The 25,790-nt window shown below is 35.9% G+C and overlaps 1 protein-coding gene and 1 long non-coding RNA gene across 2 annotated transcripts in view; one reads left to right on the forward strand and one right to left on the reverse strand.

Moving 5' to 3' along the window:
* The window catches only part of LOC119075298, a 128,407-nt gene extending 119,970 nt beyond the window's left edge, over positions 1–8,437 (forward strand). The window contains exon 9 of the mRNA XM_037181709.1: positions 8,214–8,437. The gene's annotated coding sequence lies outside the window, so the exon portion shown is untranslated. The remainder of the gene's footprint in view (positions 1–8,213) is intronic.
* On the reverse strand, positions 373–20,137 carry LOC119075300. The gene is made up of 4 exons (XR_005087364.1): positions 20,124–20,137; positions 15,362–15,364; positions 1,943–2,079; positions 373–385 (listed from the first exon to the last, which is right to left on the reverse strand). It is a non-coding gene; the product is annotated as an uncharacterized LOC119075300 (long non-coding RNA).
* Between the last annotated feature and the right edge of the window lie 5,653 nt (positions 20,138–25,790).

The following is a 25,790-nucleotide window of genomic DNA, read 5'->3' on the forward strand; positions in this document are numbered from 1 at the left end:
CAAATATTTTTAATATAAATGTACATATATCCTGATGGAATTAGAATTTTCGGTATTTTTATCGTTGCGCTTTAGCAACGGACTATAGCAGTACGTATGAGGAAAGTCTTCTAATGTGCGAAATTCTGAGTGTTAAGATGTAAATTTGGAATGTAGAGTGATTTTGAAGGTGAAATTTTAATTGAAAAATTGGTGCCAGGGTTTCTAAAAAATTCTAACAATAGACCGTGTGAAGTAACTTATTTTTAATTGATGTAGATTATTATTCTGCAGAACGAAAGTGTGAACAGAAAATCTGAAAAATGTCTTCTTGATTTTATATTTCACTTTAAAATCTGTAATCTGAATAAGCCTAAAATGATATCTCGATACATTCTAATTCATTCTAATTGGATTCTTACTAAGATTATAATAAGTGGGATGGCAATAATATTTTTCAATAATTTCTATAAAAAATGTTTAATATTTTTTTTAATGGTTTTCATGGTAAATCTTCTTTTTATTGAAATATGAAACTTTTTTCTCAAAATCGCACACGGTCTATTGTATTTTCCTTGTACAAAATAGCCACAATGCGGCTACTAAAACAACTGAATTTACTTGGACATAATGGTCACAAAGCACTGTAGATGTTGAAGCGATTGGATTTTCCTGATACAGAATTTCCACAAAGTGGCTATCAAAAGATATGAATTTTCCTTGTACGGCACTATGGCAAATAAAACAACTGGATTGCCTTACAGACAGAATTACTACAAAGTAAATAGCCTCAATACAAACAACACACACACGCCTCGGGTAATAGCGGCCTAGTCCGATTTTGCGACAAAATATGCGACATTACAAAATTTACGTGAAAGTGGTTCCAAATTAAGCGCGAATTATTTGAATATGATTTGCATTCACAAGAAAAACACTACAAAACTCGATGGAAATGCATGAACGCTGAATATTCGTTATGTATAAATAGTCTTGTTGATGTATTTTGTGTATGTTTCAAAATTATTTGTCGTAAAAAGACAAAACACTGCAAGGGATTTTTTTTAAATTATTCGTGTATAATTTAAAAGCGTAGGGAAAAATGTTCGGGTTTCAACGGGTGCAATAATTTATTTTTTCAAATAATCTAATTTTATTTTTTATACCTAGGAGCAAAAAAGTGCGACTTCGTAGCACTTTTCTTTCGTCGAATATGAAACGAATTATTCGTACCACGGACTAAAGTCTTTTTTAAAGTATTCGATTCCAGAAAGCGCCGAAGGCTAAACCTCTCACACGCTTAAAAAAAGAGACTTTTACTCCTAGATACGGCATGCACAATTTCGTTCTCTTTGTGTCCCGAAATGATACAAATCAATTTCCCTATGTTAGACTTATTTTGTTTGGGTGTGCTAGTCTGAAATACTTTTCAATTCTCTAGATTTATCCCAACTGGAATGAAGGCTACACTCGGTCTTAGAAATAACTCATGAATCTGGCATTGATCAAGAATGCTTTTATAATGAACTAAATCAAAGTGTACACTGGTACTAAGTAGTAAACTCAGTTACAGTTGTTCGACTGAAGAGAAATAAAGTGGGTCAAAATCACGGGGACAAAATCCCCAATCATAAGGTTTCATTTGTAGATGAACAAGTAGAATTCCTAACATGAGGAATGACGAGCTGTCAAGGGTTTGAACCTGCACAAGAAAAAAAACCTGGGTGATTTCAGTATTCCCAGTACAAGCCCTTTCCTAGTCACTGTAATTTGTTTCTGTTATAGAAAATACTGAATGATTGCTGATGTGATCTCGCAGAAATGATTTCACGCGATGTTTCGCCTTCATCCTGCATCTGAAACCACGGAACATAGCTGAACCATGTTGCTGCAAATGCTGCATACTTGTTATTTTGTTAACAAAAACATAAAAGCTAACGAGAAACACACAAAAATGCATCACGATTTTGCAAAATTTAAAATGTCATTTGTTTGTTGTGGTTCCAATACGACAAAATGTCGCATGCAAAAATTTGCGACAAATCGAGTAGGCCGCTATTACCCGAGGCGTGTGTGTGTTGTTTGTATTGAGGTTATTTACTACATTGTAGCTATTGTAGCTATTATTGTAGATATCAAAATGGCTTCAATTTCCTTGTACAGAATGGCCACAAAATCTGACCTGATGTGAACTTTTTTAGCCTAAACTGAATTTACTAAAATCTTAAAATCTGAATATATATTCAATCTGAAATGATCAGATCAGTTTCAGGTTCAGATTGATCTGACATTTTTAGGAAAGTTTCAAGTAAAATTTTTAGTTAAACAGATCACTTCAAATTTTAGCTCAAACTGAATCTGAAAAATCCGATCTAAAATTATGAAAAATATGAAAAAATATTTTTAATTAATCGGTCAGGCGTGGTCAAGGAAGGTGACCCGCGGGCTGTTTCGTTCAACAATGATTTCAGCTCCCGACCATGTATCATTTGCACTCACAGCCGATCACAAAAGAACTGCTTATATTACTGTATTCTTGCCATAAACGATTGTGTGAGAATAGCTCCATTATTTTAAGACGCTATTCGCAGGCACACAAGTATCGAATGGCCGAGAATACTAGATGTGATGGTGGATATTAACGAATGTAAAGCGTCGGTAAAATTTCCGGTCTCCGAACAAAATGGCTGCCGGTGGCCATATTGGATTTTAATAAAAGTGATATATCTTGGGAAAAATGGTAGTTAGAGAGTTTCTGTTAACATGGAAATAATTTGTTATGTGTGTGGGGTGTTTCAGGCATTCCATATATGGACATCTATATATATCTATATCCACCTATATTGAGCTATATACAGGCATATATTTATTTTATTTTATTTATTTATTCTTGTTTATAGACCAATTAACAGGCCGAGGCCCAATAATGAATCAGTCTTTTTTTATTAATACATTGAAAAGGAGTTGAAAGAAAAACTTAAATCGAACAAAAAAAAATTATACAAAGGTTTTGCAGAGAAAAATTAACGATAATTCACACAAATTAAGGCATACAGTCGTTGAAAAGTGAAAACTAACATGTTTTCTGTTTTGGGACTAGTTTTGGGTTGAATTGTGGGACAAAAATGCTTAATTTAATGAACAACAGTGGCGCTAGTTGTCCAGCAAAGTTTTTATTCAATAAAATTCTGACACTTATGATTCAGGGTGCTCACATTCGCACCATAAAAAAATCAAACGAGCAGTTAACAAAATCGAGAACATAAATGTACACATTTTTTGCGATGCTGACCCTTCCCAAGAATTGTTGACATTGTATCTTGAAATACACACAATATCCTCATATTTATTTCTGAAATTTAAAGTAAAATTGTGAAATCTTGATGCATTGGAATTGAAGCTGCTGGTCACATTTTTAAATGGTACGGTAATGAGCAGCCAAAATTCAAATGTCAGAACCACTGTTCGCGTAGTATTGTTCTTGCATTCATTATTCTTGTGTCAATTTGATTCGGTTTGTGATGTGAGAAAATTTCTGCTAAACTTTGTGCATTATTCGCGATTTTTAAGTGCGTTAAACATTGTAAATAGCCAAATATTTTTGTGAACGGCTAAAAGTGTTGAGGAAATTTCGGAAATATACGTGTGTGGAAGATACACATCAAAACATTGCTGTCGGTTTCAAAATTAAACATCCACAGCCAATGTTTCGATCGTGTTTTCCCATACAAATGATACGAAAAGTGAAATAATAAATTAACTAAGTATTTGGTCGCGGTTAATTGCTAATAATTTCTATTTTCTAATCGAAAATATTTAAATCGAAGAATTTGACTTCGGAGGAATTTTCTGCTTTTGATGTGGTCAGAAATAATCAATAAATTATTTGCTTTTCTTCATCCCGAATGAAATGGTCTACACAGCAATTAACGACAAATGGTTCCAAATCAAAAAATTCACCACTCTACCGAAAAGTGAATTTCTAAAAGGCATCAAAATGGTAATGGAAAATTGCACTTTTAGTTTTAATGGTACCATATACGAACAAATTTTTGGCTCACCGATGGGCTCTCCAATGAGTCCAGTTATCGCCGACTTAGTAATGGAGAAACTAGAAGAAATATCAATCCGAGGGGTAACTCACTTCTAGATTAAAAGGATTAAATGGATTAAATGGATTAAATGGATTAAATGGTATTAAATGGATTAAATGGATTAAATGGATTTAATGGATTAAATGGAATAAAAATTGGATTAAATGGATTAAATAGGAAAAAAGTTCATTTTACCAAATACTGTAAAAGACTTAAAAATTGTTGATTTTGATCGAACCACGTACTACAACTCATACTACAATGTTAAAAAGCGAAAAATCCAATTTTAGGAGTTTTTGGTGTAAAGTGGATTAAATGGATTAAATGGATTAAATAAATTTAATACCATTTTTCACAAAAAAAAATTTCCTATACCTCAAGAGTACTTAAACAAGCTGGGGATCGTGCAAATCTATTTTTCGCAATTACTTTACAAATTTTTCAGGTCGGTAGCCTAATTATTTCGGTAAAACTAAATTTTTTTTTTGGAATAAATGGATTAAATGGATTTAATGGATTAAATGGATTAAATGGAAGTGCGTCACCCCTCGTATCAATCAGTAAACTGAAGTTTAAACTACCGTTCTTTTCGAGATTTGTCCATGATGTTACCACTTCATGTCCAGACAACAAAATTGATGAATTAAAAGATGTATTCAACTCATACAGCAGTGACATCCAATTCACTATCGAAGTAGAGAATGACCGAAAACTACCATTTCTGGATACACTACTCATAAGACAAGAAAACGGTTTGGTAAAATTGGTATCACAAGAAGACTTGGTCTGGTCGGTATTTGAATTTTTTCTCGAGTCTACCGTTCAGTTATAAAAAGAACACAATATCTTTACTAACTGACAAAATACTGAAATTGGCAGATCCAGAGTTCCATTCAGCGAATTTTCAGTTATTAACTGACACATTGAAAAAGAACGGCTACCCGGAAAGGCTAATTCATACGACGATAAATAGTACGAAGAGAAAAGTCAAGTACGCCACGAACAATGAGACAAAGACCAAATTTGTATCTGTGCCATATGTTAATGGAGCTTTTGAAAAAATTCAATCATTGTTTGGCAAATATGACATCAAAGTAGTTGGCAAAGGAGACAACAATTTGAAAAAACATCTGTTCTCGAAAATCAAAGATGCTGTACCGATTATACACCGATCAAACGTAATATATCGAGTGACGTGTTCTTGTGGACTTGTTTACGTTGGTCAAACTTTACAATTTTTGCAAAAACGGATGTCAGATCATCAATACCACATAAGGATTAAGGATAGCAAACATAGTGCTCTATGTGATCATGTCGTTAATCAAGAACCTGGTACGCAACATATTGTTGATTGGGACAATGTGACGATTCTCCACACAGAAAATCACCAACAAACAAGAGACATCATGGAAATGATTCACATTAAGACTACACCTAATGCAATGAACAAACAAACCGAATGCAAGTTTCTGTCGAACACTTACAATCATATTTTGAAAGAGAAAGAGATGCGTTTAGGTAGTAGTGTTACGTAATCATGGATGGATGTAGAGGACAAGACGTGTAAAAAAGTTGTGTTTTGTTTTTGATCGGTTGAAGTTTTATATTTTCCGATATTTTCAATCGTCCGGCTAATTAATTTATTAACGTAGTGTAATCTAACACCAAAGACAAGTTAGTTCAATGCGAGATTTTGATGTGAACGTTAAATTGAATCGTTTTTTGAATGAATTTGTATTTCTAGAGTATGGAAATGATGTACATGAAATTGAGAATTAGACGAACGGAGTTGATAATTATGTAATTGACAAGCAAATAGGGTAGGTGATGTTAGTCGAATAAGTTTAGATTAACGATTGTAACTGTGATTTTTATGTTGATTCCAGCTACCACCATTGATAATGTTCACGAAAAGTGAACGAAATATTTGGTGAATCATTAATAAAGTTGAGCAATTCCGATAAAATTGAATTCTAAGTATTTGGTCGCGGTTAATTGCTAATAATTTCTATTTTCTAATCGAAAATATTTAAATCGAAGAATTTGACTTCGGAGGAATTTTCTGCTTTTGATGTGGTCAGAAATAAATTATTTGTTTTTCTTCATCTAAAAAGGTTTTTAGCCCCGTACGAAGTACTGGGGGCTTATAAGATTAATATGCCGTTTGTAACACGTCGAATTGGAAGCAGACAGTAAGGGCAAAGCTTTTGGTTATGTTCATAGATGACGAATCCGCAATAAAAAAAATGTCCGTCCGTCCGTCCGTCCGTCCGTGACCCCTCTAGCTTGAGCAAATCACAACCTTTTTTCAAAATTCTTTTTTTCCCCGATTGGTATCGACAAAAGTAAGGTCAAGTTCGAAAATGGGCATGGTAGGGTCGGCCCTTCCAGAGCTAGGGCCCTATAGGTGTTTTTCAGTCTTTCGACGATATCTACCGAAATACGCACGTAATAGCTGCTTGTGATATATCAAATGAAAGGTATTGACGAGTAGAACAAAGTTGCTGAACATTGTTTTTGTGTAGGATGCAACGCGAGCTTGTTGGGAGGGCTCAAAGGTCGTTACTCGGCCCTAAGTGTTTTTTCCACATAAATCGAGTAAATCTCATCCGATTTTGCCAGATTTAGTTTTTTATGGAAGGTAATTGAATACCGAAAAGAACGTGGCGAAAAAAGTTTCAAATTTGGGCCCTTGGACTAAGGCCGCTACTCGGCCCTAAGTGTTTTTTGCACATAAATCGAGTAAATCTCATCCGATTTTGCTAGATTTTGTTTTATTTGAGAGATAATTGAATACCGAATAGAATGATGGCAAAAAATGTTTCAAATTTGGGCCCTTGGACTAAGGCCGCTACTCGGCCCTAAGTGTTTTTTGTACATAAATCGAGTAAATCTCATCCGATTTTGCTAGATTTTGTTTCATTTGAGAGATAGTTGAATGCCGAATAGAATGATGGCAAAAAAAGTTTCAAGTTTGGGCCCTTGGACTAAGGCCGCTACTCGGCCCTAAGTGTTTTTTGCACATAAATCGAGTAAATCTCATCCGATTTTGCTAGATTTAGTTTTTTATGGAAGGTAATTGAATACCGAAAAGAACGTGGCGAAAAAAGTTTAAAATTTGGGCCCTTGGACTAAGGCCGCTACTCGGCCCTAAGTGTTTTTTGCACATAAATCGAGTAAATCTCATCCGATTTTGCTAGATTTAGTTTTTTATGGAAGGTAATTGAATACCGAAAAGAACGTGGCGAAAAAAGTTTTTAATTTGGGCCCTTGGACTAAGGCCGCTACTCGGCCCTAAGTGTTTTTTGCACATAAATCGAGTAAATCTCATCCGATTTTGCTAGTTTTTGTTTCATTTGAGAGATAATTGAATGCCGAATAGAATGACGGCAAAAAAAGTTTCAAATTTGCGCCCTTGGACTAAGGCCGCTACTCGGCCCTAAGTGCTTTTTGCACATAAATCGAGTAAATCTCAACCGATTTTGCTAGTTTTTGTTTTATTTGAGAGGTAATTGAATACCCAATGGAAAGTTGGCAAAAAATTTTGGGTTTCTAAAATAATGTCGTAAATTGTTGGTTTTATTTGAGAGGTACTTCGTACGGGCTTTCGTAATTGCGCTATGCGCAATTTTAAAAATGAACACTTTCAGTAAATTTGACCATGCCCAACTTGACTTGCATTTTGGTAACAGACGCATTAGAGGGTTGTAGACGTATTAGGGTTCCGGGCGTATTACGGCTACGGTCGTATTATGGTTACGGACGAAATAGGATTACGGATCGTACGGGGCTAAGTCGCAGCAAACGCTCCGACTGTTCTGATGCCTTGTTTTTATCAAATTTTCATAAGAAAGTTATCTTGTTCAAGAAGCTTTTTGAGTCTCTGTGCGCGTCAATATTTTCGAAATATTTAATAACACATGGAAATGTGCATCAGCATTTTATATGAACTGTACACTGATATCAACAGTTAGTATCTCTCACCGAAAACAAGAGCTTAGAAAATCGATGCATGCTATTCGAATGTTCGGTTTGTGATCAATACTATGTTCTAAGAAGTTCCTACTATCAAAAGATCAAGTCTTAAATGAGGACGTTTTTAGTTGGCAGCGAGATCCCTTTCAAGTTATAGCATTTATGTGGGAACGAGTTACCGTATAATCGGTAGGGCGAGTATGTCAATCAGATGTCGAACGATGATGCTCATCGTTCTCTCAAACAACGAGGTTAAATGTAATTAGTCGTGGGCGAAACGTAGAAAGGACAACACTTGTATTTCACATCACTGTGAATCAAATAAATAATTGTTCATTTTATGGAATCGGTTGGCGTTTTTATTCAACTAGAACTTCATCGTTTCCTATATGGGGGCTCAACCGGCCAGTGATCAGTATGGAATATAAGTGTTGAAAAGCGGAAAAACATAATTACGTTGCGGAAAGTAAAGCCAGACTCAAAAATTTGTGCAAAGAGTTCAGGTGAAACGGTGTTTTCACGCTGAACAAAAGACGTAAAGAATTTAGGTGGAAACGTTGCCTCCATGCTAAATAAAAAGGACGAATTGAACAGTAAAGTGTTATAGTACCTGAAAATTCATACAACGCAAAGTGAAAAGACGAAAAAAGATACGAAGGACAACTTTCGAGAAGGCTTTTGTTACGAGCGCGTGGTTTGTTCAGAGACAATAGACGCAGCACACACATCAGTACAGCAGACGATCGTTCGAGTGTGTTTCATACATTGGGTGAGAAGAGCAATAAACGGATCGAACGTACATGCACTGTTAGACAAATATTAGGCGTGTCAGCGAAATGGAATGCTAAACTGCTACGAATTGAAATAAAACCGAGCGAATTTGGATCGAAGTCAAGAGTGGTCGAATCAATGATGGTCGAATCAATGATGGTCGAATCAATGATGGTCGAATCAATGATGGTCGAATTAATGATGGTCGAATCAATGATGGTCGAATCAATGATGGTCGAATCAATGATGGTTGAAGCAATGATGGTCGAATCAACGATGGTCGAGTCAAAGATGGTCGAGTCAAAGATGGTCGAGTCAAAGATGGTCGAGGCAAAGATGGTCGAGTCAAAGATGGGCGAATCAATGATGGTCCGAGTTCATGAGAGGCAGTATATCAAGCGCAGTGGATTGCCGAAAGTCCGAAAATCTGAACATTTGAGGGCAAATGTTTTGTTAAGGGGGGTTGTGTGGGAACGAGTTACCGTATAATCGGTAGGGCGAGTATGTCAATCAGATGTCGAACGATGATGCTCATCGTTCTCTCAAACAACGAGGTTAAATGTAATTAGTCGTGGGCGAAACGTAGAAAGGACAACACTTGTATTTCACATCACTGTGAATCAAATAAATAATTGTTCATTTTATGGAATCGGTTGGCGTTTTTATTCAACTAGAACTTCATCGTTTCCTATATTTATAGCAAGTGATATGAACGATTTTCGTGATGTTAGAGATTTTCGAACAGAATCAATCAACCGCATAGTTCTACCAAAAGCATGACAACGTTTATGAGAAAGTACTATACCGTGGTAGGTACAGCTGCACTGACAAAGTCAACTTACACCTTGGATATTTCACTATGCAGCATAAAGAAACGAAGGGACCCATTTCTAAATTATTTTTTTGATCGACCAAAATCTCATGACTGTGATCAATTCAGTCAATACACGTGTAGCGATTATAACACACTCAGTTCAGTGTTGCTCTCAATACGTGGTTGACGATACAATGGGGCGTGAAGATTCTCGTCGCCGTTATGATGTGAATTTTCAAGTCACGCAGATCTTCCCAAAAGCTTACAACCTTGACAATTCTTTCCTTGCCAATTTTTACTGTTGAAGTAATTAGTTATTTGTCGCTGTTTTGGACGACTGATTAGAGGCAATTTCACGAGCTGTAGTTTGGGCAGAGCAAGGTCCACAAGCGAAAGTGCCTCAGATCAATCGTCCAACTGGTACACAAGTAATTTTTCATGTAAACGGCCGAAAACCAGATAAAACCAAAAAAGTTGCCCTAATTTTGGCCCCGAAACATGAAAACATAATTTACTTGGAAATTTACTTACTGACCTGGAAAGGGGCTAATTTTGACATTTAACAAAGGCAATTTTTTTTAACCAAGCGAGAATCTTGGGTGTCAAGAAGAGAGATCTTTCATTTTTTAAGTTGTTTCTCCATCTTTTAAGGAACCGTTCAAAAATTATCGCATTAACACGAAATCAGCAATAATTGAATCATTATTTTCACGAAATGAAGGTAAAGCGTTCACCACATCAACAAAACCTCGATTAAACATAGAGGATTGATGAACTTAAACTCGTCTAACAACCGGCAGCTGCTTTATCTTGATTTGAAGGAAAGTTTGATAAAAAAAACCTTTTTAGATGAAGAAAAGCAAATAATTTATTGATTATTTCTGACCACATCAAAAGCAGAAAATTCCTCCGAAGTCAAATTCTTCGATTTAAATATTTTCGATTAGAAAATAGAAATTATTAGCAATTAACCGCGACCAAATACTTAGTTAATTTATTATTTCACTTTTCGTATCATTTGTATGGGAAAACACGATCAAAACATTGGCTGTGGATGTTTAAATTTGAAACCGACAGCAATGTTTTGATGTGTATCTTCCACACACGTATATTTCCGAAATTTCCTCAACACTTTTAGCCGTTCACAAAAATATTTGGCTATTTACAATGTTTAACGCACTTAAAAATCGCGAATAATGCACAAAGTTTAGCAGAAATTTTCTCACATCACAACCGAATCAAATTGACACAAGAATAATGAATGCAAGAACAATACTACGCGAACAGTGGTTCTGACATTTGAATTTTGGCTGCTCATTACCGTACCATTTAAAAATGTGACCAGCAGCTTCAATTCCAATGCATCAAGATTTCACAATTTTACTTTAAATTTCAGAAATAAATATGAGGATATTGTGTGTATTTCAAGATACAATGTCAACAATTCTTGGGAAGGGTCAGCATCGCAAAAAATGTGTACATTTATGTTCTCGATTTTGTTAACTGCCCGAATCAACCCGAATCAAAAGTGTCAGAATTTTATTGAATAAAAACTTTGCTGGACAACTAGCGCCACTGTTGTTCATGAAATTTAGTATTTTTGTCCCACAATTCAACCCAAAACTAGTCCCAAAACAGAAAACATGTTAGTTTTCACTTTTCAACGGCTGTACCTAAAGGGAACGACATTACCAGCAAAACGAGTTTCTCACTATTCGTTTATAAGTACTAAGAGTAGAATCTATAATGTTGAGATTGCGGAAATGCGTGTCATGACTACGTTGAATCCGGTAATTTGGTGCATTCAGTTGGTAATTCGTAGCGATTTTTGGTAGATAGAAAACTGAATCACGTCTCGTGACCCTGGTAGGTTGATGGAATGTAATCCTCTCACGAAGAGTTGAGTCGAGTCGGTTGTGGATCAGTTTAAACAGCACTATTTCGTCATTTTCCAAACGCCGGGTCTCCAATGATCTTAGTTTCATGTGTCGCAAGCGTGCATCATAAGATGGGCGAGGGTGGGCGATTCCGAACTTAAAGTAAAACATTCGAGTGAATTTTTTCTGCACGCGCTCTATTTGATCGATGGCATTCGAGTAGTACGAGTTCCACACCGTTGCACAGTATTCGAGTCGGTTTCTCACCAGTGATGAGTACAATATTCGCATGCTGGACTGCTGGACTGATTCGAGAAATACTTTCCGCATCGGAATACAAATCCAAGCATTTGGTATGCCTTCCGAGTTACGTCATTCACATGACAATACACTGGATAGTCTCTAGACGTGAAAAAAATCTTCGGTATTGTGGCTATAGACGGTGTGAGCAAGGAATAAAATTTTTCAATCGCAGTATCAACATCATGGTCAGCAAGCTCACGTTCCCAGTCAATCTCACGAAGATCATAATTTAACCGGCAGTAATCGGCCTTAAAAAAGTTGACCTTGAAGGGTCGCTGTTCTGACAGAAACTTCAGCTTCGACAGGTTCGTACTTACCATAAGCGCTGGGTGATGATCGTCTTCTGGGACTAGCAAATCAGTCGATCTAGTAACTCTGACTCTATCCGATGGAATGTTCGTAATGACTAGATCTAGCGTTCTGCCAATACCATTCCGAATCACATTGACCTGGTTCATGGCACACAGGGCTATCATGTCTAATAACTCATTCGCAATGGCACCCCTCGCATGTAACGCTCCATAATCCCCAGTTGTTATGTCACGCAGCCACGTGATGCTGTCTCCTAGGTTATAGTCTCTGGTCAACATGAAGGAGTCATTCACATATATATTCATATATACAGGCATATAGAGCTATATAATAGCATATTCATCTGTGAAATGTTTATTTATATGAAAATATAGGTAAATATAGCGGTATATAGCTGTTTAAATAGGAATTTAAGAAAGTTGACTTCGTACGGGGCTGTCTATATTGCCTCCGGCAATTTATTTGTATATGATAACAAGGCAAAGAAAGATAATGTAAGTGATTTTAAAGGGCGAATAGCTTTTTAGTAGAGAATGAAGTAAAAGAAATGAAGAGTTTCACAGTAAAGGCTTTTGATACGAATAGGTGTTTCGTACGGGTCGGCGTTAGCTATGTTTTATTAATATCTCGAGTAAACTTTAACCGAATTTCATGTTTTTTTTTGTTTGAAAGGTACTAACGAATGTAAAGCATCCGTACTACTTTCCACCTCCTAACAAAATGGCCGTCGGCCGCCATTTTGGATTTTTGTAAAATCAATATAAATCGGTGAAAATGATCCTTACAAAGTCACTGATCAGTGGGAAATTAGTGGTTACGTGTGTTGGTTGTTTCAAGGATCCCAAATATGGATATCTATATATAAATATATAGCTATATTGAGCTATATAACGGTATAGATAGTTATTTTGAGCTATATACTAGCATATTTATCAGTAAATTGTTTATTTATAGGTAAATATAGGTTAATATAGGACTGAGGAAATTTTAGGTCAATTTGAAATTTGTGTTACGTTTGAAAGGAACATCGTACGGGGCTTCGTAATTGCGCTATGCGCAATTTTTAAGACATACAAATTCCATAAGTATTTTACTTTACCGACGTTTACGGGCGCAGTAGACTTACGGTAATAGTAGGGTGACGGACGAACCAGGGTCACGTGCGCAATAGATGTACGGGTTCGTACGGGGCTCAGTCGCAGCAAACGCTCCGACTGTTCTGACGGCTCGTTTTATACTCAATATGCGCTCGTATATCCAACCCAGCTTCCAAAGTCTTATATCGCTCGGCAGATATTGGTGCCATGCCGATTGAAAAATAACTAATTAGTTTACCGGATTCCTGAGATCAAGTACTACATACTGGCAGCTTGTTTGACCAAAACTCGTCGAGTCGAAATTTAATTATTTTTCAGGTGGCGGTTGTCAACGTTATGAGATTTATACGCATTTATACTCGATATGCCGGATATAAGAGCGTATATATGGTATAAAATAAAAATGAAGAGAATTCCCCTAATAAAACATAACATTTTCCAGCAATTGCACAAAAAGAGGGAAACAAAATTTCCGAAATTCCATTATACATAGAAATGTATAGAGAGTATACGTAATTCTGCTGATTTTTTTTACTCTACTTTAACAAATCAATAATATTTTGAATAAAGTGGTATAATTTTTGACCTAAATAAAATTGTGAAATAAAACGACCCATTCTCATGTTACGACAATCGTACTCATATGTAGATTTTCATGCGTTGAGTTTCATTAAACATTTTAAGGTGAGGAGGTGGTGTACTAAAAACGAATAAGTGAATAGTTTTTCAGTATTAGTAAGTATGGTGAAGTCAAATAAGAATTCTTTTGTTAAAAAACATCGAAAAGTTTTTCTTACAAATTACGGCAGAATACGACACAATGTTTTTCATAATATATTTATTTACCAGGTTGAATGTCTATTTAATCGTCTTTCCTTTGTACGGGGCAATGAATATACCCCAGTCAGTTCAACATTGTTGTTAGTGCAGTGGTGCCACAACCTTGCTCTCGACTTGAAAAACGATTATTAAAAATTCGACGTGTTCTGAGAGAGTATTGTGACATGATTATGTTAGGCACATGAAAATATTGAAGATTTCGAAAATTATACCAAAACTTTTGACAAAAATATTACAAGAACATGGCTCAGTGCCGGACTGGCTCCAAAAAGCCCTTCGGGGAAAAGTTCAAAAAACCCAACTTTTCGGGGGACCATTTCGTATTAGGCCCATGGGACTCTAAATTTTATATGCTCTAGGAAATATTTTTTTAGTTCGATTTCATAAAAAAATTAAGTAATCACGAGGACATTCGACATTGAAATACTGATTCTTGAAAAAATGTTTAACTTTTCTATTACCAATCTTTTTAATTATTTTGATGTTCATGCAAATGATTTCACATTATCTACAATGTTTAATTCAAATGTTAATTCATTCTACGAACATTGACCGTAATGTCTGGAGGTGTTGTTGTACAGATATGAAAGAAGGAGCGATTCTCTTATTTTTAGTCAATAGAAATTAGAAGTTAACTTTTAGTTATTTGAAAACTCAAGTACTCAAGGTCGCAAAGCAACCTGAAACTACCTGATGGTCCAGATCCAGAGCCAATTTGAAAATCGACTCTTTTTATCTTCATTTTTTTTTTGGAAAAGTTGTTGAAAAAGAAAATAAACTAAAAAAATCGGACAAAAGGAAATAATAAGTTCATTAGTTTTCTGATTCCGAGGTATTTTTTATCTTTTTATTTATTTTTTAATTTTTATTGGAAAATATTTTTTGTCATCACCATCAACAACTTAAATTTACAGTTTTTTTTTTGGTTTTCATTGCCAGTTTCAACAGCTTTTACTGTCGAATTCTTACATTACAGACCGAAATTCTTGGTTGCTTTATGTCTCTATGCATGTTTCCCGGTCTGTAATGTTAGAAATCCACAGTTAAAGCTGTTGAAACTGGCGACGTAAACCCCAAAAAAACCTCACTAATATACATACTGAATTAAAAGTAACAATAAAAAATAAAAGAAACAATTATTGTCGATGTTTCAAAAATAGCAAATTATTCATTTGTGGCATTATTATGTTTTAAGTTGACACATATCTTTCGCCTACGACGTTCACGGCTACAATAAATTAGGTATGTACAAAGTGTTTCAATATTTTCATACTGCAACCTTGGACCAGGGCAATATACTTTCTTTTATGACCTGTTCAATGTTAGGTACTTGCTTGAAAATTCCAAAATTGTTCGAAAACAGACTGTAAACTAGTACCTTTAAATTGTGCCGTATCCTCAGTATCCTAGATACCAGAAAAATATTCAGACAAAATCCAGAAAATCAAGCCTCGAAAAGAAAAAAATTAAAAACGACCAAAAATATATATAAACTAGGAAAAGACACAGGTCATAGGAAAGAATTTAGGAAATCACAACCAAAATAATAAAATTTACAAATTTTAGTTTTAGCAAATCACTCATTCAAATAAGAAAATTTAAAAATTTGATTCAGAGCTAAAGTATAAGAAAATTTGAAAATAGTAGTTTTAGAGAATCAATCACAGCCAAAATAAAAAATTAATTAGGCTCATTTCGGATGTGTAACTGAAACTACAATTTTGGTTGTGTGATTTTCTGAAATTGCAATTTTCAATTTCGGGACTTCGGCTATGTGGTTTGCTTTTTTTCTTCAAATTCCTTATTTGTCGGTGTTATTTCCGAAAACTAACATTTTTTTAACTTTGGCTGTGATTTCTTTAATTACGAAACGTTTTTGTGGTGTGACTCAGCTAGCGACAAAAACTTCCAATATAGTGATTTAGATGAGGATTTAGAACTACAATTTATTTATGTGTGATTTCCTAAAACTATAATTTCAAATGTCGAAGAATGTGGAAAAAATACTGAATCTCTAAATTGTTGGAATAACTAACAAAGAATTTATGTTTTTGAGTGACTTTAGCCAATTTGAGACAAAGTCCTGGGAGATGTATTTCGGTAGAGGGCTTAGCCAAAAAAGCGTAGAACTCTGTTGAAAAACTTTTTTCCCCAAAAAAAAATGTATTGGCTTGGGTGGCTTTTAAAGTTTGGTTAAAGTAGCTTTTCCTCGTTAACACATCAAAACTTCCACGAGTTTTCGCGCCCCAAAATGTAACAGAAAATTCTTAAACAAATTAATTTAGGTTCAACGTAACTAGGAAATATTGTGATCTTCATTTGAGTTGGTATAATAACGCAAAAAAATATTTAATTTGAAACTACAATGTACATTTTGAAACAGCGCTCTCACATTTTTCGAAACACAAGTAATCCAATTTCCACTATTGCGCCGAGATTAACAGATTTCACGACTATTGGGTAATAGTTTTTCAAACGAGGCGTTTGAAATTTCGCAATGTTAGGTGCAGGCTAGTAGGGTTATCCCCCGAACGCAAATGGTTTTTTAAACAAAGCGTTTTAAGATTTTGAATACGGCAGCTGGGTATTAGCCCGAGCGCAATCAATTTTTAAACGAAATTTTTCACACTTTTCAATCGAGTCGAGTCGAGTCGGGTTATCACCCGAACGCAAATAGTTTTTCAAACGAAATGTTTCAAACTTTTTAATGTTAGGTCCAGTCACCAGTCGGGTAATCACCCGCAAATAGTATTTCTAACGGAATGTTTCAATTTTTTCGATGTTAGGCCCAGTCGGGTAATCACCCGAGCGCAAATAGTTTTTCAAACGTAATGTTACAAACTTACTTCTAAATAATAATTTTTCAAGATGTCGCTTCTAAAAATTCTGAAAAAGCCCATTCGGGACTTGGCCCGAGTCAGGCAAAAGGCCCTTCGGGATCGCCCCGAATTCCCATAGGGCCAGTCCGGCACTGACATGGCTGCATATTATTTGTTAACGTTCGTATAGATCAAAACAGTGCTATCGCATGCCACAATTTTGTGTGCTAACTAAACACAACACTTCGCGAAACGGGGTAATTTTTGAATTATTTATTACGAAAAGTGCGGAGGTCTTTCTAACATCTAGCGTCATAGCGACATTTGATTTTCGTACTTAAACGCACTCATTTTCACATTATTTTGACATAAAATGTGAGTGTGTTTAAGACGAATTCGCCGATCGACCATACCTGTTCTAGACTTTCATTGTGCTTTTCCTCATCTGGATACGAGACATCAAATTACTTCACTCATATAGTAATGTGCTTTTATTTTCGCTAGGGTCGAAAGTGACTTATTACTCACCTAGGGAAAATTTGACGAGAAACATTAGGACATAGGTGCATATCATTTTTTATGTGTCGATGCAAAGATAAACCCAAACTCCCTAGCTTGAGCTGATGCATAATGTTAGACATACAACAGATGGACATATAAAATCCATTTAGTTATGTTATGTAAGGGACAAAAGTTGAAAAGTAGAGTTTTCGTGTGAATATCGTTGATCCGAGGCGAAGCCGAGGCTAATAAACACACTCAATAAATCCCTTGTTATGTATAATACTCCGAAAAACAGTGTTTAATACCGATGAAAAATTAAATAATAAAATTATTAATACTCTTTCAATATCGGTTGACATTGCATACACAATAAAAATTATATTTTTTCTTAGAGTCAATTATATTTAGAGTACTGAACTTTACATATTTATCCGGCTCGGATAATTATTAATACAAGTAATTTTAATTTGACTTCACTGCGCAAAAATTTTGCTCGTGGCATAAACTTTTAGCATCTACGAGCTGCTATAAGTGTCCTGTATAAATTTATTTTTATTAAAAGTTGAAGAGAAATGTGTCATGTTTTATTCAAATATAATTTACATTTTCTTTATGTCTTCTGTTTTCGCATAGAAGTAGAACAGGTTAGGGTAAGGTGTAAATTTCCTTCTTTTTATGTACCGAATATTACTACATTACATGCCAATGTGACCTATGATGGAAATAGTACTTATTATGTGAAAGTTACCGGCGTAGGCAACCACAGCAAACACACTAGGAGTGTCATCTTTATCATTTTATTTGTCTCATTGGCCTCTTAATATGGAAAAATACTAGATGACCCATGAATGACAGTTAAAATTGTCAAATTTCTTTATTGAAGATGGCGACGATGGCGACTGTCGAAAGTATTCGTTGTGATCGTGCTCGAGTTTTTGTTTATTTCGACTGTTAAAGGAACTCTGATTGATTTTTTGTCGCTATTTTTCACGAAACGAAGTGTTTTTTTAATGTAAAATCGACGTTAACGTCTAATTTAAGTGTTCATGTGAATATAATCATCGAACTATGAAAACTGCATTCTCTCAGTTCAGAGCTAAATAACAAAAAATTGTGTTCTGTATAACAATAGCGGCTTATTATTGTTATCGCTCGTCATTCAACGTATCATTTGTTGCTGTTCTGATTGTACCGTTCCAGTCAATTGTTTACATTGAATCAAGTAAAACATGAACAACTGTACGGTGTGCGATGACTGCTTCAGAAATGATTATCGAAATAAAGTTATTTGTGATGGAATTTGCCGCCGAGCTTATCACGCTGAATGTGTCAATTTCAACAAAGATGCGCTGTTACATAATAGAGAAATGCCGAATCTTCAATGGTTGTGTGCTACCTGCATCCAAATGCATTCGTTCAACGTTCCATATGCCTCATCTCGTCGATTCAATGAATTTAATTCCACCGTTTTCGCTCGGACATTATCACCATCGTATGTCCAAAGTTCGCTTCCAGCTGCCAATCGAAAACGTAAACCGATTCGTAGTGCAAAACCCGCTGCAAGTTCCGGGTTTTTGGTGAAAAAACACCCGAAAGTCAACCGTTACATAAATGAAGCCAACGACTACTTCAATCCTCCATCAAAACACCAAATGCGGCCCGTAAATCAGTCAGTCAAACTTCCTGCGAGCCCGCCGACCGCATCTGTCATCAATCGATCCGATGTCGCTTGCCACAAGCCGAAACATGCCGAAGATTTTGAAGTGGAATCCGAAAATGAAACAGTCCAATCTTCTCAACTTAAGCCACTACATGATTCCGCCGATGGTATAGAAATTCACAAGGAATCATCGGAAATTAAGAGATCCAGTTCCTTCGCCGAGATATTAACGAAATCGCCAATTACGAAACCGTCGTCTGCTGATGTCACGAACGTATCGCAAAGTAATAATTCAATCACGACGTATTCTTTCGCCGCTGCCATCCGAGGCACCTAAAGTAGCTTATGTGTCCAGAGTGCATCGGGATACTACCGAAGAGGAAGTTGTCAATTATTTGATAGAGATAAATGTAATAACGCCGGCAAAAGACGTGACGTGTACGAAATTGATTTCGCCCCATGTTGACTTGAACACTGTTAGCTTTGTGTCGTTTATGATACGGGTAGCTCTGAATTGTTTCATTCGATAACTAAAGATAAATTTTGGCCCGGTGTCATTACTTCTCGTGAATTTGTGAAGCGCTAAATCGTGGAATTTTTAATAGTTCTAAGCAAGTATTGTAAAAATGTTTTGTATCAAGAAATCAGCCAGTTATTTTGGCGGTGTAAATAAATCAATAAGTGCCAATAAGTAGGCAACCACAGCAAACACACTAGGAGTGTCATCCATATCATTTTATTTGTCCCATTGGCCTCTTAATATGGAAAAATACTAGATGACCCATGAATGACAGTTAAAATTGTGCATCGTGAAAGTAAAAGAAAAAAGAGATAAATGCTTGAGATGATCGCTATTAAGAAGACCAAACACTGTCCAAACACCTTTTAAACGTTCACTTCCCTGACTGCCAAATTTTTGATAACAATAATGTCGTACAATCGACACCCTCAGTCACAGAAACGCGGATTGACAATGTACTGATTGATGAGATCATTAATGATGAAAAAATAATTTGGGCTGTAAATTCCTTCCAACCATTCAAATCCCCTGGTTTGGACAATATAGTGCCAGCCGCACTTCAGAATTCAATTCTCGTTATGAAAAGCTACCTAAGCAAAATATTTAAAGCCTGACTCAAACTGCAGCACATTCCTAAATGTTGGAGAGGAACAAGAGTTGTCTTTATAATAAAACCAGGGAAAACAAACTACGCGCTTGCCGAAAATTATAGACCGATTAGTTTAACTTCCTTCATGCTTAAAACTCTCGAAAAAATAATTGATCGTTATCTAAGAGATGTACCGCTCAAAGTTACTAAAAAACATGAGAAACAACACGCCTATCAATGCGGCAAATCTACAGAGAATGCACTTCACAACATTGTTAGCAATATCGAACACTCACTTTCATACAATGAATTTGCGCTGGGATGTTTTATAGACGTCTTAGGGGCATTCAATCACGTCAAGTACGAAGCGATAAAAAGAGCTTGTCAGAGGCACAACATTAATCCTGGATTAGTTGGGTGGATAGTAGCTATGCTAATGAGTAGACTGATTACGGTTCAGTTTGGTACGTTATCACTTACAGTGATTGCTTCTAAAGGCTGTCCTCAAGGCGGGGTACTCCCTCCTCTCCTATGGTGTCTAGTAATAAACGAACTTATTAAAAAGCTAAACGACAATAACTTTCAGACGGAAGGGTTCTCGGATGATTTAGCAACGCTTCTCAAAGGAAAATTCCTAAACATATTATGCGAACTACTTCAATCTGTTCTAGATATAGTCTCAGAGTGGTGCGAAGAAAATGGTCTCAGCGTTAACCCCAGTAAAACAAAGATGATAATATTCACCAGGAAAAGAAAAATAGAAGGACTCAAAATTCCAATGATAAATGGCACACCGATAGTTCTAGTTAATGAGGTCAAATATTTGGGCATAATCTTAGACAGTGGAATGTATTGGGTAGCTAACCTCGACTCACGCCTTCAAAAAGCATTGATAGCTCTCTGGCAATGCCGTAAGGCATATGGAGCATCTTGGGGTCTATCGCCTAAAGTCATGTATTGGATTTATACAACAGTCATTAGACCTATAGTAACATATGGCTCATTTCTATGGAATCACAGATGTAATCTTAAGCACATCCAACAAAAATTGAGTAAATTCCAAAGAACGGCATGTTTAGCCATAACAGGCGCGTGGAAATCAACTCCAACTGCTGCACTAGAGGCAATGCTCAATTTACCGCCGCTACATATCCATATTACTAATGAAGCTATCGCGACGTTGTATAGAATTGGTAAAGCACCAATCAGAGAGACTGACCACACACGAGTCTGGGTAAAAGCACTAAATAGTGAACCTTCCATGAGAATGCCATCAGACAAAATAGTCACATCATTCAGGTTCAACAAAAAATTCGAAACTCAATTTCCTAAAAGAAAGGACTGGCTTGAGGGGGCATTACCACCAAAACAAGGATATGTGCTCTATTCGGATGGATCTCTCATATGCGAATCAGCTGGAGCAGGATTATATTGCAAAGAACTAAACATTGAAATAAGTACACCACTAGGATTCTATTCATCCATATTAGCCCTACTCACGTTAAAAAAATGTGGTACAGATCCTTCGGAGGAATGTCGATTTCGTTTCATTATCGGACACTAAATAATTCTCTAGAACATCATAATTGACAAAAAATTGTTTCTGAGTCGCGCAACGCAATCGAAAATGCATGCGTTTCTATACGTTACGATGCGTTTCTATGCGTTTTCATGTAAACTTTGAATGCGTTGCGCGACTCAGAAACAATTTTTTGTCAATTATGATGTTCTAGAGAATTATTTAGTGTCCGATAATGAAACGAAATCGACATTCCTCCGAAGGGTCTGAACCACATTTTTTTAACGTGAGTAGGGCTAATCCATATACTTAGCAGAAATAAGAGCTATCATAGAGGCATGTCACGTAATTATAGAGAAAAACATCGATAACAACACAATATCAATCTGCTCGGACAGTCAGGGGGCAATCAAGGCAGTATCATCCACCAAATTTGACTCAGCTCTGGCTCAAGAATGCTACGACAGTTTGAATCAATTGAGCAACCGAAATAAAGTGAATCTGATCTGGATTCCAGGACACTCTAACCTTGAGGGAAACGATAGAGCGGATCAATTAGCAAAGATAGGGGCACTAAGTGATCTGGTAGGCCCAGAACCAGCAACGGGAGTTTCTAGGTCCTACATAAAGCATAGAATAAACAAATTGAAAACAAAAATGTTCGTCGACTACTGGCAAAATATACCTGGCTGCCGTCAAGCTAAAAATTGTATCCGCATAAACAAGAAAAACACCAAATACCTTTTAAACATAAGCAGAACAAGACTCAAAAGATTTATCGGAGTTATGACGGGACATTACGAATTCAACAAACACCTCACAACCATTGGTAAACGAAACGATCCAAGTTGTGATCTATGTGGGGATCTCATGGACACGGCTGAACACTTTCTGTGCAACTGCCCTGCTTTTATCACACAAAGGAGGAAGCACTTGGGTGGTTACACCATCGATTACAACAGAATTAGAACTTTGCAACCCCATGATATCTTGAGTTACATTGCTCAGAGACACTTCTAACATACAAGCTCGTGGGACAAATCCCCCGCAGGCCCCTGTCTCGTCCCCCCAAGTTGACCTTGCTCTCTCTAACAAATCCCCCGCAGTGGGCCCCTAGTGTTCTTAGTCTAAAGGGTATTGTAAGGGCTCCCTACTAGAAAAAATTGGGCCCCTGCATAAAGCGGCCCCCGCACTGAAAAAGTCTTAAAAGTGTCTCTGTTGCTAGCTCAGGAAAATTCAGCCAAACAGCAAATGTCTAATCCATAACTAGTAAGCACAATAGGCCCATCGGTGGCCTCAGTGCGCGTTTCTGGTCCGGTATAGGACGAGCAACAACTAGCCTTAATAAAAAAAAAAACACTGTCTAAATAAGCAGACCGATTCGATAATGTTATCTACAGCATACAACAACATTATCGGGTTATGATACCTTTACAACAAGTTGAGATAGGTTTCTTCCAAGGTGAAATGAAATGTCAAACAGTCGTCCACATAGCCATAACCTCAAAACTATTAGCAATGCAATTGTCAAGATAACAAAGAAAAATAAGTTGTTCGGGTTAACCGTTGCTTGTAAGAAACCTATAGTAATGATTTCGGCTACAATTTTTGGTCTCTATTCTCTCTCCTTCTTTTCCTTTGTATCTTTTTACATAGTTACATTGTTCTGATTTGTCAATTAACGTACAGCAGATGCTTTAGTTTTGTTGCCGTTCGAGGTGATATACCTCGATTATTTATTTCAAAATTTTTTGCTTTAGAAGTGGTTTTATAAAGTACTGTTTAATAATGAGTTGTTATCATAACAAAAGAAATTTGTTACAGCCCTTGAAAATGGTCTCAATTCGAGACCGAAATATATCTGAAACATTTTTGGTCTGACCTATTTTTGACTTTCTATCAAAAATTTTCAGAAATTTCCTTCATTCAGCACCCGAAGCGGCGGCTTTTGTATACTCAATTCGATCTTGCGTATCCATTTAAAGATCCTTATACCGTCCTGTTATATGGTTCTGTAATAACAATATACGTTCTGCCATCCGTTAAAAATATTTATTTTGTTCGTTGCGATGTGCGATAGCACGTGTTATAAACGCGATATAAACATACCGTTTGTTGGTAAAATGTATAAATATCCTGAATAAATTTTAATGGCAGTAAGAGAGAGTGACAAATTAGTTGGTCGACGGTTCCAATTTGATAAGATAAGTGGTGGAAAATGTAAAAAAAATGAAAATAAAACAAAATTAATTTAACTCAGAAAGGTTTTGACGTTGAGTGATTAGTCAAATTAATGATAGAAATGCAGAAACAGAATTAATAAAATCAGGATGATATAAAATTTTTGTTTTCTTTGCGCCATTAATCACGGCGCGTAGAGAATAATGGTTGGTAATGCAGGCTAGAGTTGTTAACTTTATATTAAATATCAGAGAAAAACCTCTTAGGAGAGGAAGGGTGACGCAAGTCCTTCACTTACAAAAGTATTGATATCAGAAAGGGTGACGCTCAAGGCTCCGACACGCAAAAATTTAACTTTAACACCAATTCTTTATATTAAAAAAATTGCGTTGAACTCGTATTGACGCCCAGAATACGATTATCATACTTTAAGAGTCGTGGGAGCCAAGGGGGAAAAGTCAAAAAGTTGCTGTATATATGTTTCTTAGTCGCTAAAAAAAATTTTTTTAACTTTTTTAGTGTGGACTTGCGTCACGCCTGCTTACTAACGTGCAGGCATGATGGTGAGTTTCAATACTTTATGTACTTTGCTTATTTAAAAATTACATGAAAAACGGAAACTAGCACCATGCTGATTTAGGTCTATTGAATATTTTAATATAGTGTAGTCGATAACGCAAATTCTGTTAAGGAACGTTTACCAAACGAGCGAGTTCCGACAAACGAGTGATTGGAGGTTGTTGAAGAAATAATTTTCTGAAGAAGAGACAAAAAATTCCTCCTCGTCCTTCCCCTCCCCACCCCTTCAAAGTTTAAATGCAGAGGTGTCTTTGTCGAATTATTGACAGGGCTGTGTGAAACGGAGGGATACGTGTGATAGCTCATTTTAAAGGTAAAGGTTCAAAGTTTTTTTTGGCGCAGTTAGATTTTCCGAATTTTCCAAATCGTTTAAGACTTTTCCGACTTTTCTTCAAATTGATGTTTTAAATTTAAGGTTAATGTTAAATCATTTCTTAAATATGTTCCGAAGTAAAAAATTTTTTTTGGTAATATTGTTCTGTATATCATTTGCTACAATTTTGCCCAAGAAAGTAAAATTGTATTTTACAAAATGTAGGCGCCATATTAATTTTTCATGAAAAAATTCCATAGGATTTTTAGACCGGTTTTTTGGTTTTTTTTTTCATTTTCTTGTTTAGATTGCTTCGAAATCATTAGAAATACATAGAAACACAAAATTTACGTTTTTAAACATTTTTAAAATGTCATTTTTGTCAATTTTTCAATATCAATTTTCGATTTCCACGCCGTCAGGGCAATTTGAACAACTACTACATTACTTACGAGTGGAACAAATGAATGTAATGATACTTGTTGTGTGAGGCGAGCCGATGTCGGTAAACACACTTGGCCCCACCTCTTGGGTGGGTCAGGTCTATTGACTGATGGACATTTAAAAAATGGTCTTGCTTTATCACAAAATTTTCCGTTTACATAAAACTGCTGAAACATTGTCACATGTGCCATAGCTACATAATCTAGTACCCCGGTATTTCCCATTATCAAACTTAGCTCAAATACCTTGTCGAAAAAAAAAGGTTTTTTGGTAATAACTGATCACCAGTCCATTGTTGTCCACTTAACCTCAGGAATTCAATTCCTTGTCGAATAAAACAAATTTTTGAAAAGCAATTCAGAATTACTCAAGTTAATATTACCCAAGTTGGGTAAGTATTTTACTCGACTAGACTTAACGTGAGGTAACGTTTTAGAGAAAGTTAAATTTTTCTTTGCAATGGTCGGGACCTTTGACATATATATAAATCGCCCAAAACCGCTTTTACAGTGTCGGTATGACACAAGTCATTTTATCCATTTACAAAAGAACTGACACTTGCACTTCGACTCGCAAAAAGAAATGTGCCGCAAATGGCAG

The sequence above is a fragment of the Bradysia coprophila genome, unplaced genomic scaffold (assembly GCF_014529535.1).
Source record: "Bradysia coprophila strain Holo2 unplaced genomic scaffold, BU_Bcop_v1 contig_197, whole genome shotgun sequence".
In the NCBI taxonomy this organism is placed as follows: domain Eukaryota; kingdom Metazoa; phylum Arthropoda; class Insecta; order Diptera; family Sciaridae; genus Bradysia; species Bradysia coprophila.